The sequence below is a fragment of the Oncorhynchus kisutch genome, unplaced genomic scaffold (genome assembly GCF_002021735.2).
Source record: "Oncorhynchus kisutch isolate 150728-3 unplaced genomic scaffold, Okis_V2 scaffold1074, whole genome shotgun sequence".
NCBI classification, from domain to species: domain Eukaryota; kingdom Metazoa; phylum Chordata; class Actinopteri; order Salmoniformes; family Salmonidae; genus Oncorhynchus; species Oncorhynchus kisutch.
This window is the reverse complement of record NW_022263019.1, coordinates 17501-35635: the sequence shown is the minus strand read 5'-3', so window position 1 is coordinate 35635 and position 18135 is coordinate 17501. Positions and strand designations below refer to the sequence as shown.

General features: G+C 43.3%; 3 pseudogenes; 2 read left to right on the top strand and 1 right to left on the bottom strand.

The window, feature by feature from the left end:
- The window catches only part of LOC116352975 (cytochrome P450 2K1-like), a 28064-nt pseudogene extending 19306 nt beyond the window's left edge, over positions 1–8758 (top strand).
- A 569-nt stretch (positions 8759–9327) lies between these two features.
- LOC109881694 (cytochrome P450 2K1-like) lies at positions 9328–12596 on the top strand (annotated as a pseudogene).
- A 936-nt stretch (positions 12597–13532) lies between these two features.
- The window catches only part of LOC109881695 (cytochrome P450 2K1-like), a 20992-nt pseudogene continuing 16389 nt past the window's right edge, over positions 13533–18135 (bottom strand).

The following is an 18135-nucleotide window of genomic DNA, read 5'->3' as shown; positions in this document are numbered from 1 at the left end:
ACATCTGACGGACTGACTTACTGCAAATTGAGAAATAATGTGACTAAACTCAACAAAGAGGAGACACTGTATTATGAAGCCAAGATCAAGGATATAAAGAATGATGGGGGAGACTTTAGAGTACTTTAAATTGGGGCGGCAGGTAACCTAGTGGTTTGAGCGTTGGGCTGGTAACTGAAACGTAGCTGGGTTGAATCCCCGAGCTGACCAGGTCGCTGACCATCTGTCGTTCTGCCCCTGAACAAGGCAGTTAACTCACTGTTCCCCAGTAGGCTGTTATTGTAAATAAGAATTTGTTCTTAACTGACTTGCCTAGTTAAATAAATAAAAGGAAATTATGGTTAGAAAGACTAATTCTATTAAAATGGAACCAGATGGCTTATTTATGTTGCCAATTATTTTCATGATAAATTTGCCACCATGCCAATGAAGTTGAGCAGGAAATGCCAGCAAAACAGTGAGCCATAATATTCATGCATTAAAAAACCCACATAATTCAAATTTACAATGCTTATCTTTCATTTTGTAAAGTTAGTGTGGGAGAGGTGACGAAATGATTGTCGATCAATAATGACAAACCTCCTGGTATTGACAACTGTCATGTCTTTAATCTGAGCCTAGTGAAGTGTTTGTCCTCAGGCCTGGTTCTAACAGCCAACCTATCATCTTACTGCCAGCTTTTAGTAAACTGTTGGAAAAAAATGGTGTTTGACCAAATACAATGCTATTTCTCTGTAAACAAATCAAGACTTTCCGAATGCTTATAGAGAAGGCCACTGAACATGCACTGGCACAGATGACTGATGATTGGTTTAAAGAAATGTATAATGAAAATATTTCAGTGCAGCCTTTAATATTAGTGACCATAACGTGTTGAAAAATCCTATGTGTTATGGCTTTTCAACCTCAGCTCTGAATCCACAATATGGCAATCTATCTAATAGAACCCAAAGGGGGTTTCTTTAATGGAAGCTTCTCTAATGTTAAACATGTAAAGTGAGGTGTACTGCATGGCAGCTCTCTTGGCCCTCTACTCTTTTCTATTTTCATGACCTGCCACTGGCATTAAACAGAACCTGTGTCCATGTAAGCTGATGATTCAACCCGTCAGCAATCACAGCTAGTGAAATCATGGGTGGCCAGTAATAAACTGGTCCTGAACATATTCAAAATGAAGCATTATATTGATACAAATCATTCCCTAAGTTCTGGACATCAGCTGAATCTGGTAATTAATGGTGTGGCTGTTACTTGGTGTAACGGCGTTCTTCGTTTGTCGAAAGAGAGTCGGACCGAAATGCACCGTGGTGGTTACTCATGTCTTTAATGAAGAAAATCGTGACGATACATGAAATAACTAATAAATACAAAAACAACAAACGGAACGTGAAACTTATTACAGCCTATCTGGTGAACACTACACAGAGACAGGAACAATCACCCACGACAGACAAAGCGAAACTCAGGCTACCTAAATACGGTTCCCAATCAGAGGCAACGAGAAGCACCTGACTGCTGTTTGAGAACCGCCTCAGGCAGCCAAGCCTACACTCGACACACCCCTAATCAACCACAATCCCAATGCCTACAAAAAAAAGCAATACGACAACACAATAACCCATGTCACACCCTGGCCTGAACAAATAATTAAAGAAAACACAAAATACTAAGACCAAGGCGTGACAGAACCCCCCCCCCCCCAAGGTGCGGACTCCCGGACGCACCTCAAAACCATAGGGAGGGTCCAGGTGGGCGTCTGTCCATGGTGGCGGCTCCGGCTCAGGACGTGGACCCCACTCCATAAATGTCATAGTTCCTCCCCTTCGCGTCCTGGGATAATCCACCCTCGCCGACCATGGCCTAATACTCCTCACCCAGAACCCCACAGAACTGAGGAGCAGCTCGTGACTGAGGGGCATCTCGGGACTGAGGGACAGCTCGGGACTGAGGGACAGCTCGGGACTGAGGGGCAGCTCGGGACTGAGGGGCAGCTCGGGACTGAGGGGCAGCTCGGGACTGAGGGGCAGCTCGGGACTGAGGGGCAGCCCGGAACTGAGGGGCAGCCCGGAACTGAGGGGCAGCCCGGAACTGAGGGGAAGCCCAGTACTGAGAGGAAGCCCAGTACTGAGAGGAAGCCCAGTACTGAGATGAAACTCAGGTAGGTAGTAGGCTCCGGTAGATCCTGGCTGGCTGGCGGATCTGGAAGATTCAGGTTGACTAGCAGATCTGGAAGATTCTGGTTGACTAGCAGATCTGGAAGATTCTGGTTGACTGGCGTATCTAGCTGCTCTATGCAGACTGACAGCTCTGACTGCTCCATGCAGGCTGACAGCTCCTTGCAGACTGGCAGCTCCTTGCAGACTGACAGCTCCTTGCAGACTGACAGCTCCTTGCAGACTGACAGCTCCTTGCAGACTGACAGCTCCCTGCAGACTGACAGCTCCCTGCAGACTGGCAGCTCCTTGCAGACTGACAGCTCTGACTGCTCCATGCAGACTGGCAGCTCCTTGCAGACTGGCAGCTCCTTGCAGACTGACAGCTCCTTGCAGACTGACAGCTCCCTGCAGACTGGCAGCTCCTTGCAGACTGACAGCTCTGACTGCTCCATGCAGGCTGATAGCTCCTTGCAGACTGGCAGCTCCTTGCAGACTGACAGCTCTGACTGCTTCATGCAGACTGACAGCTCTAACTGCTTCATGCAGGCTGACAGCACCCTGCAGACTGGCAGCTCAGGCTGCTTCAAACAGGCAGGAGGCTCCGGCAGCGCTGTAGAGAAGAAAGGCTCTGATAGCGCTGAACAGGCGGGAGACTCCGACAGCGCAGGAGAGGAGGAAAACGCTGGTTGCGCTGAACAGACAGGAGACTCCGACAGCGCAGGAGGGAAGGAAGGCTCTGGCTGTGCTGAACAGGCGGGAGACTCCGACAGCGCAGGAGAGGAGGAAAACGCTGGCTGCGCTGAACAGGCGGGAGACTCCGACAGAGCAGGAGAGGCGAGGCGCACTGTAGGCCTGATGCGTGGTGCGGGCACTGGTGATACTGGAGCGAGGACACGCACAGGAAGCCTGGTGCGGGGAGCTGCTACCGGAGGACTGGTGTGTGGAGGTGGCACAGGATGTGCAAGGCTAGGGATGTGCACAGGAGGCCTGGTGCGTGAGGCTGGCACCAACTTCACCAGCCGACTAACACACACCTCAGGACGAGTATGGAGCGCTAACTCAGGTGCCATCAAATCCCCGACACGATCCGTCGGACGAATATGATATCTATAGCACCAAGCTAGCAACTCCCTCATTACTCTCCACTCCACCTTCCCCATTAACTCCTTCACAGTCTCTGCTTCGCTCACCTCTAACACCGGCTCTGGTTCTGGTCTCCTCCTTGGCTCCTCACGAAAAACAAGGAGAGTTGGCTCAGGTCCATCTCCTGACTCCTCCTGACTCCCTCTGAGCCCCCCCCCCAATAAATTTTTTGGGGTGACTCTCGGGTTTCGCTCTGCGCCGCCGTGTCTGTTTCTCCAACTCCATTCGCCTATAGCCTTCTTCGCACTGCTTTAGCGAATCCCATGCGGGCTCCTGCACTCTCTCTGGGTCGGCCGCCCACCTGTCGATTTCTTCCCACGTCGTATACTCCATGCCATTGCTGTCCATAACGTCCTCCTTTCGCTTTTCCTGCGGTCGCTGCCTGTAACCACGCCGCTCGGTCCATGTGTGGTGGGTGATTCTGTAACGGCGTTCTTCGTTTGTCGAAAGAGAGTCGGACCGAAATGCACCGTGGTGGTTACTCATGTCTTTAATGAAGAAAATCGTGACGATACATGAAATAACTAATAAATACAAAAACAACAAACGGAACGTGAAACTTATTACAGCCTATCTGGTGAACACTACACAGAGACAGGAACAATCACCCACGACAGACAAAGCGAAACTCAGGCTACCTAAATACGGTTCCCAATCAGAGGCAACGAGAAGCACCTGACTGCTGTTTGAGAACCGCCTCAGGCAGCCAAGCCTACACTCGACACACCCCTAATCAACCACAATCCCAATGCCTACAAAAAAAAGCAATACGACAACACAATAACCCATGTCACACCCTGGCCTGAACAAATAATTAAAGAAAACACAAAATACTAAGACCAAGGCGTGACACTTGGTGTTATTTTAGATTGTAAACTCTCATGGTCAGAACATATTGATTCAATGATTGTAAAGATTTGAAGAGGATTGTCTGTGATAAATAGATGCTCTGCTTTTTTTAATCAATCAAATGTATTTATAAAGCTGTTCTTACATCAGCTGATATCTCAAAGTGCTGTAAAGAAGCCCAGCCTAAATCCCCAAACAGCAAGCAATGCAGGTGTAGAAGCACCACTCTCCACAAAGCAAGCTCTAGTTTGATCTTATCTTAATTATTGTCCAGTCAAAAGAAGGGCCAACTTAATCTGCCCAGAACAGCATGACACATTTATCTCTTCATTGTAATCAGAGGGCTAATATCAATACTATGCATGCCAGTTTCTCTTGGCTAAGAGTTGAGGAAAGACTGACTGTATATAACTCATGTCATCTGAGGGTCTGTTTCTGTTAGGAATCTGACAATATGGATTCTTTCTACCATGACGACAACCTGGTATTTAATGTTGGTAATCTGTTTGGTGCTGGTACCGACACCACCGGGACAACCCTGCACTGGGGTCTGCTGCTAATGGCCAAGTACCCCTATATACAGGGTAAGGATTGATATAAACACAAACGCATGCACACCACAGGAGGCTGCTGAGGGGAGGATGGCTCATAACGGCTGGAATGGAGGGGTATCAAAAATATGGAAACCATGTGTTCAATTCCAGCCATTACTATGAGCCCGTCCTCCCAAATAAAGGTGCCACCTGTGACACACAGACATGAAACAGTAAAGCACTCAGGGTGTTACAAGTTATCAACATTGGCAAAGAGCCAGATTGAAGAATATATTATGAAACTAGATAAGGATGGCTTGGTTAATGAAGGTTAAACGTTAACTGAGGAACATCTTCCTCAGAACAGCCTCAATTCGTTGGAGCATGGACTCAAGAAAGTGTTGAATGCATTCCACAGAGATGTGGCCCATGTTGAATCCTGGTTGGCTGGATGTCCTTTGGGTGCTGGACCATTCTTGATACACACGGGAAACTGTTGAGTGTGAAAAACCCAGCTGCGTTGCAGGTCTTGACACAAACCAATGCGCTTGCAACCTTCACCATACCCCGTTCAAAGGCACTTAAATCTTTTGTCTTGCCCATTCAAACTCTGAATGGAACACATACACAATCCATGTCGCAAGACCCACTGGTTGACGCTTATTTATAAAACCCTCTTAAGCCTCACTCCCCCCTATCTGAGATATCTACTGCAGCCCCCATCCTCCACATACAACACCCGTTCTGCCAGTCACATTCTGTTAAAGGTCCCCAAAGCGCACACATCCCTGGGTTGCTCACCTTTTCAGTTTGCTGCAGCTAGCGACTGGAACGAGCTGCAACAAACACTCAAACTGGACAGTTTTATCCCAATCTCTTCATTCAAAGACTCAATCATGGACAGTCTTACTGACAGTGGCTGCTTTGCGTGATGTATTGCTCTCTACCTTGCCCTTTGTGCTGTTGTCTGTGTCCAATAATGTTAGTACCATGTTATGTGCTGCTACCATGCTGTGTTGTCATCTTAGTTCTCTCTTTATGTAGTGTTGTGTTCTCTCATCATGATGTGTGTTGTCCTATATTTAATTCATTTTTAATCCCAGTCCCTTCCGGAGGCCTTTTGGTAGGCAGTCATTGTAAATAAGAATGTGTTCTTAACTGACTTGCCTAGTTAAATAAAGTCTCAATTGTCTCAAGGCTTAAAAATCCTTTGTTAACCTGTCTCCTCTCCTTCATTTACCCTGCTTGAATTTGATTTAACAAGAGGCATCAATAAGGGATCATAGCTTTCACCTGGATTCACCTGGTCAGTCTGTCATGGAAAGAAGAGCAGGTGTTTTTAATGTTTGTCTACTCAGTGTACATTTTATTGTATTAACTCCAACCCTCCCTCCTTTCTGTCTCAGATCAGGTCCAGGAGGAGATCAGCAGGGTTATAGGAAGTCGTCAAACCTTGGTAGAGGACAGGAAGAACCTTCCCTACACTGATGCAGTGATCCATGAGACCCAGAGACTGGCCAATATTGCACCCATGTCCATCCCTCACACCACCAGCCGAGATGTCACCTTCCAGGGATATTTCATCAAAAAGGTCAGATACCTGGCGATCCAAATCTCTTTGTTTATTTTGAGACCAACTTCAAATTGTCTTATTTTTTCCTGAAGGGAAGTTACAGGTTAAAAAAACAATAAATGAAATACATGCAAACAGAAGCGAAATCCATTCCCCCCTTCAGTCCCTATCCAACCCCCGCATCCTCCTTCCCCACCTGGAAACCATGCCTCCCACCCCGCCTGTATAAATTGATGGTTGGGATTACAGGATGCCAAGGTCATATTTTTCTATTGTAACATGTCAGCTGGGAGTCGTGAAGCAAGATCAGGGAGTGAATCATTTAATTAATAAACTAAACATAATACAAAACAAGAACAAACAATACACAGACATGAAACAGAAACCCAGCCTGGGGAAGGAACCAAAGGGAGTAATATATGGAAGGTAATCAGGCAGGTGATGGTGTCCAGGTGAGTCTGAGGTGCTGGTGCGCGTAATGATGGTGACAGGTGTGTGTGTATAATAATGAGCAGCCTGGTAACCTAGCATGCTGGAGAGGGAGTATGCGTGACATCTATACTCTGTTCCAGTTAAATGATTGTTCAGATTGAATTAGATCTGTGGACCATACTGTTTAAATGGCTAGCTCAGAATATGAGCTTTCCAAAAGTTGTTTATATATTATAGAGATCAGTCCTTCTGGGAACCCAGATAATGTATTTATAAATCCATCACTGGAAGGTTTGGTAGTTGGGTTTCCCAAGGGACTCTGTAGACCAGCATAGCTGACTTTAGTTGTAAATATAGAAAAAAAAGGAGTAGCCCGGTAATGTGTATGTATCTTTCAAATCTAGGAATGTTCTCAAACCATTTCTGTCCATGATATCGGTAAGGATTCCACATTTGGGGGATGCAAAAAGACGGCATCCAGATCACAACACATTATTGTGAAATATTGGAGTATGGGCATGCCATAAGTATATATATATATATATATTGCTGCCTGAAGTTGTAATCCACTCCTTTTGAATGTGCACATTTATTAAACCAGGTTTCATCATTTTTACTCTGAAAATAAGGGATCCCATACTTCACCCTTACTGCAGGGGACGTCTGTGATTCCTCTACTGACGTCGGTCCTACAGGACGATAGCGAATGGGAGAGCCCCCACACCTTAACGCCCTCCCACTTTCTAGATGAGCAGGGAGGATTTGTCAAGAGGGACGCCTTCATGGCCTTCTCTGCAGGTATATTATCTTCATTATGCAACAAATAATTGAATTGCAAGAAGTGGAACAATTCAGGTTGCCTTTTGGACAGACTTCATGCTATTTACTGTATCTTTGGTCTCTCTCGCAGGTCGTAGGGTGTGTCTGGGGGAGGGTCTGGCCAGGATGGAGCTCTTCCTCTTCTTCACCTCCCTCCTGCAGCACTTTCGTTTCTCTCCTCCTCCTGGAGTAACAGAGGATGATCTGGACCTGACACAATCCTTCACCTCACCAGCTCTGTGCTGTGAGCCGGGTTTGACATGCCGTGGTGATTTTAACATGAAAATATTGGTGGGACAAACTCAATCAAAAAAGCTAATATGCATCGAAACCACTACACATTAAATGCTCCATCATAATAACCAATCCCAGAAATGAGCTTGCGTGACACACACACAAACATTATTATATTTTGTTTGATCGGTGCGTAGGCTGATTCCAATATCCTTTTAGATTTAATTGCACATACTTCATAGAGTAAAGTTAATTTTAATTCAAAATGTCATGTTCCAGCTAAGAAAAGTTTATAAAGCTTCTGCTTGGCTTCAACCATTGCATTGTTTAAAGTTCCATGGGAAATTAAAACAGTCTATCAGGGTAAATCCATTTAAATTCCATCACTTTTTGACAGCACCCCATTTGATTTGAATGAAACCTTCCATACATATACTCATCAGCCAGTTTATTAGGTACACCCTGTTCATGAAAATGGATCGTACTTATACAGTGAGTCACGTCAATTGCAATATAAAGCTGGCAGACAGGCATTGAGACAATCATTTACTGTTTGAACATTAGAATGGGCAAAAGGTGTGACCTAACTGACTTAAGGTGGTATGATCGTCGGAGGAAGGCACGCCGGATTCAGTATCTCCTTTCATGCACGACAGTGTCTAGGTTTTACAGAGAATGGCGCGACAACAAAAAACATCCAGTCAGCCGCAATCCTGTGGGTGAAAACAGCTCATTGATGAGGGAGGTTGAAGGAGAATGGCAAGAATCGTGCAAGCTAACAGGCAGACAGCAAACAGAAATAAAACAGTTGTGTGTAGAACGATCTTGAAACGCACCTTGTTGATCCTTGTCACAAATGGGCTATTGCAGCAGACGACCACACAGGGGTCCACTCCTACCAGGTAAAAACAAGAGGAAGCTCTGCATGGAGGAATGGGCCAAAATACCAGCAACAGTGTGTGAAAACCTTGTGAAGACTTACAGAAAACGTTTGACCTCTGTCATTGCCAACAAAGTATTGAGATAAACTTTTGTTATTGCCCAAATACTTATTTTCCACCATAATTTGCAAATAAATTCATTAAAAATCCTACAGTTTTCTGTTTTTTTTCTCATTTTGTCTGTCATAGTTGAAGTGTACCTATGATGAAAATTACAGGCCTCTCTCATCTTTAAGTGGGAGAACTTGCACAATTGGTGGCTGACTAAATACTTTTTTGCCCCACTGTATATACAGTGCCAGTCAAAAGTTTGGACACACCTACTCATTCTAGGGTTTTTCTTTATTTGTACTATTTTATACATTGTAGAATAATAGTGAAGACAATTATGAAATAACATTTATGGAATCATGTAGTAACAAAAAAGAGTTAAACAAATCAGGTGAGGTAGTCAACTGGAATGCATTTCAATTAACAGGTGTGCCTTGTTGAAGGTTAATTTGTGGAATTTCTTTCCTTCATAATGCGTTTGAGCCAATCAGTTGTTTTGTGACAAAGTATGGGGTGGTATACAGATGATAGCCCATAGTATGGCAAGAACTGCTCAAATAAGCAAAGAGAAATGACAGTCCATCATGATTTAACATATGAAGGTCAGTCAATCCGGAAAATTTCTAAAACCTTTGAAAGTTTCTTCAAGTGCAGTCGCAAAAACCATCAAGCGCTATGATGAAACTGGCTCTCATGAGGACCGCCACAGGAAAGGAAGACCCAGAGTTACCTCTGCTGCAGAAGATAATTTCATTAGAGTTACTAGCCTCAGAAATCAGCAATTAATTGCACATCAGATTGCAGGCCAAATAAATTCTTCAGAGTGGGACCAAATGTTATCCTTGGCAGAGTTACATTTCTTCAATAAGAGTTCAATTTACTGTAATTTTTAATGTGCGGGCTATCCGGTACACCAGTATCTATAGGTAGACTATCTGTATGCTTTATCCCTCCAGCTATCCAATAAATATGGCTCCATGGTTCACTTTGGACCCACAAAAGTGGTCATCCTGGTAGGATACAAGATGGTCAAGCAGGCGCTGGTCAACCATGCAGAGGAGTTTGGGGACCGGGGAGTGCCTCCTGTGTTCTAAGATTTCCCCAATGGACATGGTAATGTTGGATAAGTCAAACTTGCATTCTACACAATGGTCTGTCAAGCAGGCATACTTAGTGCTGTAACTCCAGACCCAAATATTGACCAAGATATTATTCTCTCATAGCATGATTAATTCCTGACACCCGCACAATGTGACTTTTATACAGGTGTTCTGGTTGCCAATGGAGACTCATGGAAAGAGATGAGATGCTTTGCCGTAGCGAACCTTAGACTTTGGCATGGGCAAGAAAGGAAGTGAAGAGGAAATTCGCTACCTAATTCAATTGTTTGAAAAACGTGAGAGTAAAAATTTGAAGTTCCGATTTGTGAAAACCCCAAATAAGATAACAAATATATACATTTTCTTCGTTTTGCTAATTCTGTTGGTCTTTGTGAGAGGTAAAGCATTTGACACATCCCAGCCAATGAATTATGCTGTCTCCAACATTGTGTATGGCAGCAGGTTTGAATGCTCTGACCCCAAGATCCAAGCCACTGTGAATCAAGCCATTGAGAACCTCAGAATTAGTGGCTCTGTTTCAATGCAGGTACATGATGTTTACTTTGTTTCTCACTCTTAGAGAAAAATGACAAACTGGTCACACTTGACTAAACCAGGAAAATTCAATAAATATTATATTTGTAGCAGGCTACATTTATGCTTTAGTTTGGTTTATGGGAAGATAGTGGTACAACATGTTCCCATGGCTGGGGCCTTGGCTGAAAACCAAGTAGCTTTTGTTAAAGAATATTGACAACAACAAGAAGGAGATGAGGGAGGTCTCCAGGAACAGGGTTGAAGTTAAAACCTACAGGAGGGTACAGTATCTCTCCAGGAACTGACAGGATGGTAACTCTCCAGGAATAGGGTTAATGTTAACCTACAGGAGAGTAGCTCCATAGGAACAGGGTTGGAGTTAAAAATCATTTAAATAAACAACAGGAAAATAGCTCTCCAGGAACAGGTTTGGAGAGCCCTGTGATAGAGGACAGCGTAAAGATGAAGATAGCTGAAATAGCAGTGGGCTTCGTTCAAACCCATGCAGCAGTGGCATCTGTTCTGGAGGCTAGACCCTCCTACGCCACACCCCTTTTGACAAATAATTCCTACTCTTTAAAATGCATTGTGTTTTTATGTATGTATAAGGAATCAGGCAACAAACTCTCATTAACATGACAACAACCTAATATATTCTGATTTCTGCTGTTACTCGCCACCATAGGGACAACCCTACGCTGGGTTTTGAGGCTAAGTGCCAAGAACCCCCTTATACAGGGTAAGCATCAATGTGCACACAGACCACCACACACAGACATTGTAGTTGATTAAGGTAATGCAAGACAGTTTTACTTCCTGTTAACATTGGCAAATTGCCCACCTGCGTTTTACCCAAGCAAAATGTTTTGGAACGGGGAATCCTGGTTCGAGGAAAGTGTTCAAGCAATCGAGAAAACCAATATAAGGTCCAGGGTAAATGTTCTCTGAAGGTAGTCATTTTGGCTCTTCCTCTTCCTTTATTTTACAGACTGGATCCAGGAGGAGATCAGTAGCGTCATAGGAAGTTGTCAGCCCTTGGTAGAGGACAGGAAGAACCTGCCCTACACTGATACAGTGATCCATGAGACCCAGAGACTAGCCAACATTTTACCCATTGCCATCCCCCACACCACCAGCCGAGATGTCACCTTCCAGGGATATTTCATCAAGAAGGGGACACTTGTTTCCTCTACTGACGTCTGTCCTACAAGACGGGAGCGAATGTGAGAGCTCACACACCTTTAAGAACCACAGAATAATGGCAGTAGCAGGTTTCATTCTAAATATTTTTATATAGTCAGTAGGGGAGAGTATATTAATGGAGACTTTCGAAGTTTACCAGTAAACTACCAGAATTTTGGTAGCTTTCAATGTTTTTTAGAAATTGTATCATATGACATCTAGTGGCCTTTTGGGGTACTTCAGATCATCACAGGCGTTTGTAATGATCTGACCCTCGGTGTGACCTTATCACATGTAAATAAGATTATAAAGAAAATGAATGACAAAGCTGTAAAACATAATCCTAATTACAAACCATCAAGTTAGTGAATAACATTGGTGTTTAATACGAGGGTTTCAGTATGAAATATATTTATTTTTAAACACTTATTTATTTTACTATTATGTCTTTGTTAATGTTTTGGCCCCAAACTGGTGGGAGTTGTAAAAGTCAATAGTTGGAAGAGATGCAAAGTTAATTTAAAATAACGCCATGGTTGATTGGATGCTTTTTTCCATTAATTATGCTTCTCTTCAACCATTTGGTCTATCTACTAGAAAGTCATGAATTCATTTTTTATATCTGTGTACAACCATGGGCCTGTAATGTTTAATTGAGGAATGAATCCAGATTGATGTGCAGAACTTCTTTATTAGAACTTGGATAAAGAATCTCTATTGTGCTTCCCACCTGGTAATGACATGATTGTTGTGACCATAGGTGCTTTGACAGCGATCACCTGGTGTGGTCTTGGATTGAATGGAGTTGGCAGTTTCCCTTCCTCTCTTTGAGAACAGAGAACTGTGTCACCCACTTTCAGTGTGGATGGCATGGGATGTCTTGTCGGCATGCTCTTTCATCTTCTGTTTGGCTGCAGTGTCAGCACTTCGCAGTGTCATCCAGCTGTCGCCTGATGGGGGGCCCAGTCAGCTTGATCCTCATTGGCCTGCCGAACAGTACATTAGCTGGAACCATCCCCATTGAGCAGTGTGGTGTTGCACGGTAGCTATGAAGGAAGGATCGGTAGGATAGTCAGTTTTACGAGGGTATGTTGAGCAGCATGAGTGAAGGAGGCTTTGTTGCGAAAAAGGAAGCCGATTCCAGATTTAACTTTGGATTGGAGATGCTTAATGTGAGTCTGGAAGGAGAGTTTACAGTCTAGCCTGACACCTAGGTATTTATAGTTGTCCACATATTCTAAGTCAGAACCGTCCAGAGTAGTGATGCTGGTCGGTTGACGAGCATGCATTTAGTTTTACTAGCATGCTAGCATAAGAGCAGTTGGATGCCACGGAAGGAGTGTTGTATGGCTTTGAAGCTCATTTGGAGGTTTGTTAAAAGTGTCCAAAGGGGAAAATGTATACAGAATGGTGTCGTCTGTGTAGAGGTGGATCAAAGAATCACCCGCAGCAAATAAATAGTATAATTGATGTTATAAACTGGGTGGTTCGAGCCCTGAATGCCGACTGGCTGACAGCCGTGGTATATCAGACCGTACACCATGGGTATGACAAAACATTTATTTTTACTGCTCTAATTACGTTGGTAACCAGTTTATAATAGCAAGAAGGCACCTTGGGGATTTGTGGTATATGGCCAATATAGCACGGTTAAGGACTGTGTCCATGCACTCCGTGATGCGTCGTGCTTAAGAACAGCCCTTAGCCATGGTATATTGGCCATATTCCACCCCCCCCCCCCTCGTGCCTTATTGCTTAAATACTGTATATTACTTTAGTATGGTTACATTTCATTTGCTCTGTTTACGCAGTGTCTAGTCATTGTGCAAACGCACGGCAGCTTTATATTACTATAGCATTTTTACAAAATGCCTTACAATACGTCATTCCCAAACATTTTATGAATTTATGATCACTAAGATATGGTCATTTTCAGGTTCTCACTTGTCAGAAGATATAAACGAAAAAGGTGTCACTATTCCTGGGGGTGTATATGAACAGATTTTAATACCGTTTCATGCTGCTAAAATACTGTCAGTTCCACTTTAAGACTTTATTAAAAGCTTTGGTGAAATCTACTAGTTGAACATTTTTCATTGCTGCACAGTGATTGGTTCCCACTGAGCACAGACAGTAATTCAAATTCTATTCTATTCCAAACCCCGACTCAAAGTTGACAAAATGGACCAGAATTTGACGAACTGGTGCCGATGTCAAGCACACTCATCAACTGTATTATTGATTAGCAATACATATGGAGCCCTCTGACACGCTACTAATCAAATACTCAAAGGCTAATCAGAAGCCTACATCTTAGCTTATTTATCTTTGGGGTGTAATCAAGCTTAGCAGAGTCAATCATCTACCTGTTATCAATAACAGACACTTAATGTTATGTACCTTTGGTTGGCCCGTTTGAATAGGACAAGAAAGCTTAAAGGTGCAATAAAATGGATTTTCGTGCCCAAATATGTATACTGTATATGTATTGTGTATATATATATATATATATATGTGTGTATATATATATATATATATATATGTATGTGTGTAAATAGTCATTAGTACAGTAGCTAATGTGGCTAGAGCTAACCACTAGCTAATATCAATGGACAAGGAGTAGCTTAAACTAGCCACCAGCGAGCGAATAGATTGTAAACAACTTCACTTTAAGTGAGACCTTTTGGCTGCTTTTACACAGGCAGCCCAATTCTGGCCTTTTGTCCAATTGTAGGCAAAAGTGCTGATATGGTAAGTCAAAAGACTAAACAGTGGAAAAAGATCCAAATTGGGTTTCCTGTGTCAATGCAGTCTTTCTTTGTTTCAAGTCTCCTTCCATAACTAGAACCGCTCATGGAGTCAAAGTAGGCAGTCAAACCTCCACTCCTGCTGGAGCTAGCTAGCTTATGGTTAGTCATTGTTCTAGCTAGCTTATGGTTAGTCATTGTTCTAGCTAGCTTATGGTTAGTCATTGTTCTAGCTAGCTTATGGTTAGTCATTGTTCTAGCTAGCAGATATGGCTAAGTATGTTTGCTAGTCACATAAAAACATGCCCACAAGGGTAGGTATAGATATCAACTGCTGATAACATTAGCTAGAAAAATGATTGACTTTACTTAGCAACAGCTGTCCAGTCCCAGACAAGGCAGGACAGCAAGCAAAAACAATTGCATTCTGTACATACATAATAGCAGTGCTTTGTATCAATCAATTACATTGTTGGATTGTAGAGCAATCAAATTAAACCAAAACCATTGAGGGACTGGTCTCATCTCAGACCTGGTTCACAGCACAGCCGGTGAGGTAACCCATTTCAGCATGTTTGTCTAAAGTGGAGCATTTGTTCTAAGTCATGTATAACATACATTAGGCCCAGACTCATCTCAGACCCGGCTCACAGCACAGAGCTGGTGAGGTGAAGGATTGAGGGTGAACCCCACGGATGGTGTGAGGTCCAGATCATCCTCTGTTACTCCAGGAGGAGTAGAGAAATGAAAGCGCTGCAGGAGGGAGGTGAAGAAGAGGAAGAGCGTCATCCTGGCCAGACCCTCCCCCAGACACACCCTACGACCTGGAAGAAGATAAAATGAGGTAGACAACATAACAATTAGGTTTACATAGATTCCTATAGTTCACATGTAAATATGCCAAATTGTACACACATTTTAAACCATAAACTCTCTGGGTCAAAGCAATTCCCCAAACTCTTAATTTTAGAGTACCATAGAAGGATTCACTTACCCAGTCAGTATGGATACAGAAACAGTGGAACTCACCTGCAGAGAAGGGCATGAAGGCATCCCTCTTGGTGAATCGACCTTCCTCATCCAGAAAGTGGGCAGGGTTAAAGGTGTGTGGGCTCTCCCATTCGCTTCCGTCTTGTAGGACAGACGTCAGTAGAGGAAACACAAGCGTCCCCTTCTTGATGAAATATCCCTGGAAGGTGATGTCTCGGCTGGTGGTGTGGGGGATGGCAATAGGTAAAACGTTGGCCAGTCTCTGGGTCTCATGGATCACTGCATCAGTGTAGGGCAGGTTCTTCCTGTCCTCTGCTAAGGGCTGACGACTTCCTATGACGCTGCTGATCTCCTCCAGGACCCGGTCTGAGACCGATAGGAGGGAGGACCAAAGTTACTACCCTCAGAAAATGTCATCTTAATCTTTACCCTGGACATTTTATAATTTTTACAAGATGACTTGATAACTGAATTAAGCTGGGAATGATACCTTAACCTACGTACCAAAACAGTTACCTTTTCTGCACAGTTCAATGTTCTCACTTAATGCATAACACCTTTTTGTAGTCAACAGCTACACAATAAGTAAATTGTGTAAATCATGTCCAATAAAACTGTTAGTTTCTGGATTGTTTGAACACTTCCCTCAAAACAGGGATAATGCAAACGAAAAAGTGTTTGCAAAAAACACCACATTTCCCAAAATGCATTAACCCGATCAAAACCTGTCAGTAAATTAACTATCAAAACAGTATAATTTGTCATAGAACAAGATGGTAATCTCAACATTCACTGCATAATGTCTCAACAAATACTAACTGTAACACCAAGTCAGGTGCAGATGGTGAGTTTAATAATAACCAACATAGCGAATACAAAACAAGATCGGCATCAGGACATGAAAACAGAACCAGTACTGCCTGATGACTGGGGTGGGTGAGGACTATAAGGAGGGAGAGTAATCAGGGTGGTGATGAAGTCCAGGTGGGCTTAATGATGGGAGCAGCTATGCGCAATGTGGGTTGCCAGGACCGGTGAGAGGAGACCAGCGACGTTGATTGCAGGAAGGAGGGAGCAGGCGTGACACTATCACCATCAATAGACAATATTTTTCTATTAAAGAGTAAATGGTAGGATATGGTTATCAAACATTTACTAGAAATTAGCTGTATTCTTGTTCTCTCAATTAGCATTTAATACTAAAGCAGGAAGAATTTCACTAAACTCAATTTGATACTGTTTAGAATTGAAAAAGTGTTCGGTGGTGTATATTGTAACGCTTTACAATGCAGTAAAGATAAATCAAAGAGAAGAGATGTTGAACGTGCAATTGTGACTGAAGTACTGTAAAACCAGTCACTGTACAAAGAGTTTACATGTTAATGGTAAAAGATAGACCATTATGGGAGTACTGATTTAGTTTTGTTTTATATGCTGTACACAACAGATGTTTGGAAGCTGATGTCCCAGTTCTTCCATGGCCTACATACTCACCAGACATGTCACACATTGAGCATGTTTGGGTTGCTCTGGATCGACGTGTACAACAGCGTGTTCTAGTTCCTGCCAATACCTATCAACTTTGCACAGCCATTGAAGAGGATTGGGACAACATTCGACAGGCCACAATCAACAGCCTGATCAAATCTATGTGAAGTAGATGTGTCGCACTGCATGAGGGAAATGGTGGTCACACCAGATACTGCCCCTACCTTTAAGGTATCTCTGACCAACAGATGCATATCTGTATTCCCAGTCATGTGAAATCCATAGATACAGTGCCTTGCGAAAGTATTCGGCCCCCTTGAACTTTGCGACCTTTTGCCACATTTCAGGCTTCAAACATAAAGATATAAAACTGTATTTTTTTGTGAAGAATCAACAACAAGTGGGACACAATCATGAAGTGGAACGACATTTATTGGATATTTCAAACTTTTTTAACAAATCAAAAACTGAAAAATTGGGCGTGCAAAATTATTCAGCCCCTTTACTTTCAGTGCAGCAAACTCTCTCCAGAAGTTCAGTGAGGATCTCTGAATGATCCAATGTTGACCTAAATGACTAATGATGATAAATACAATCCACCTGTGTGTAATCAAGTCTCCGTATAAATGCACCTGCACTGTGATAGTCTCAGAGGTCCGTTAAAAGCGCAGAGAGCATCATGAAGAACAAGGAACACATCAGGCAGGTCCGAGATACTGTTGTGAAGAAGTTTAAAGCCGGATTTGGATACAAAAAGATTTCCCAAGCTTTAAACATCCCAAGGAGCACCGTGCAAGCGATAATATTGAAATGGAAGGAGTATCAGACCACTGCAAATCTACCAAGACCTGGCCGTCCCTCTAAACTTTCAGCTCATACAAGGAGAAGACTGATCAGAGATACAGCCAAGAGGCCCATGATCACTCTGGATGAACTGCAGAGATCTACAGCTGAGGTGGGAGACTCTGTCCATAGGACAACAATCAGTCGTATATTGCACAAATCTGGCCTTTATGGAAGAGTGGCAAGAAGAAAGCCATTTCTTAAAGATATCCATAAAAAGTGTCATTTAAAGTTTGCCACAAGCCACCTGGGAGACACACCAAACATGTGGAAGAAGGTGCTCTGGTCAGATGAAACCAAAATTGAACTTTTTGGCAACAATGCAAAACGTTATGTTTGGCGTAAAAGCAACACAGCTCATCACCCTGAACAACCCATCCCCACTGTCAAACATGGTGGTGGCAGCATCATGGTTTGGGCCTGCTTTTCTTCAGCAGGGACAGGGAAGATGGTTAAAATTGATGGAAGATGGATGGAGCCAAATACAGGACCATTCTGGAAGAAAACCTGATGGAGT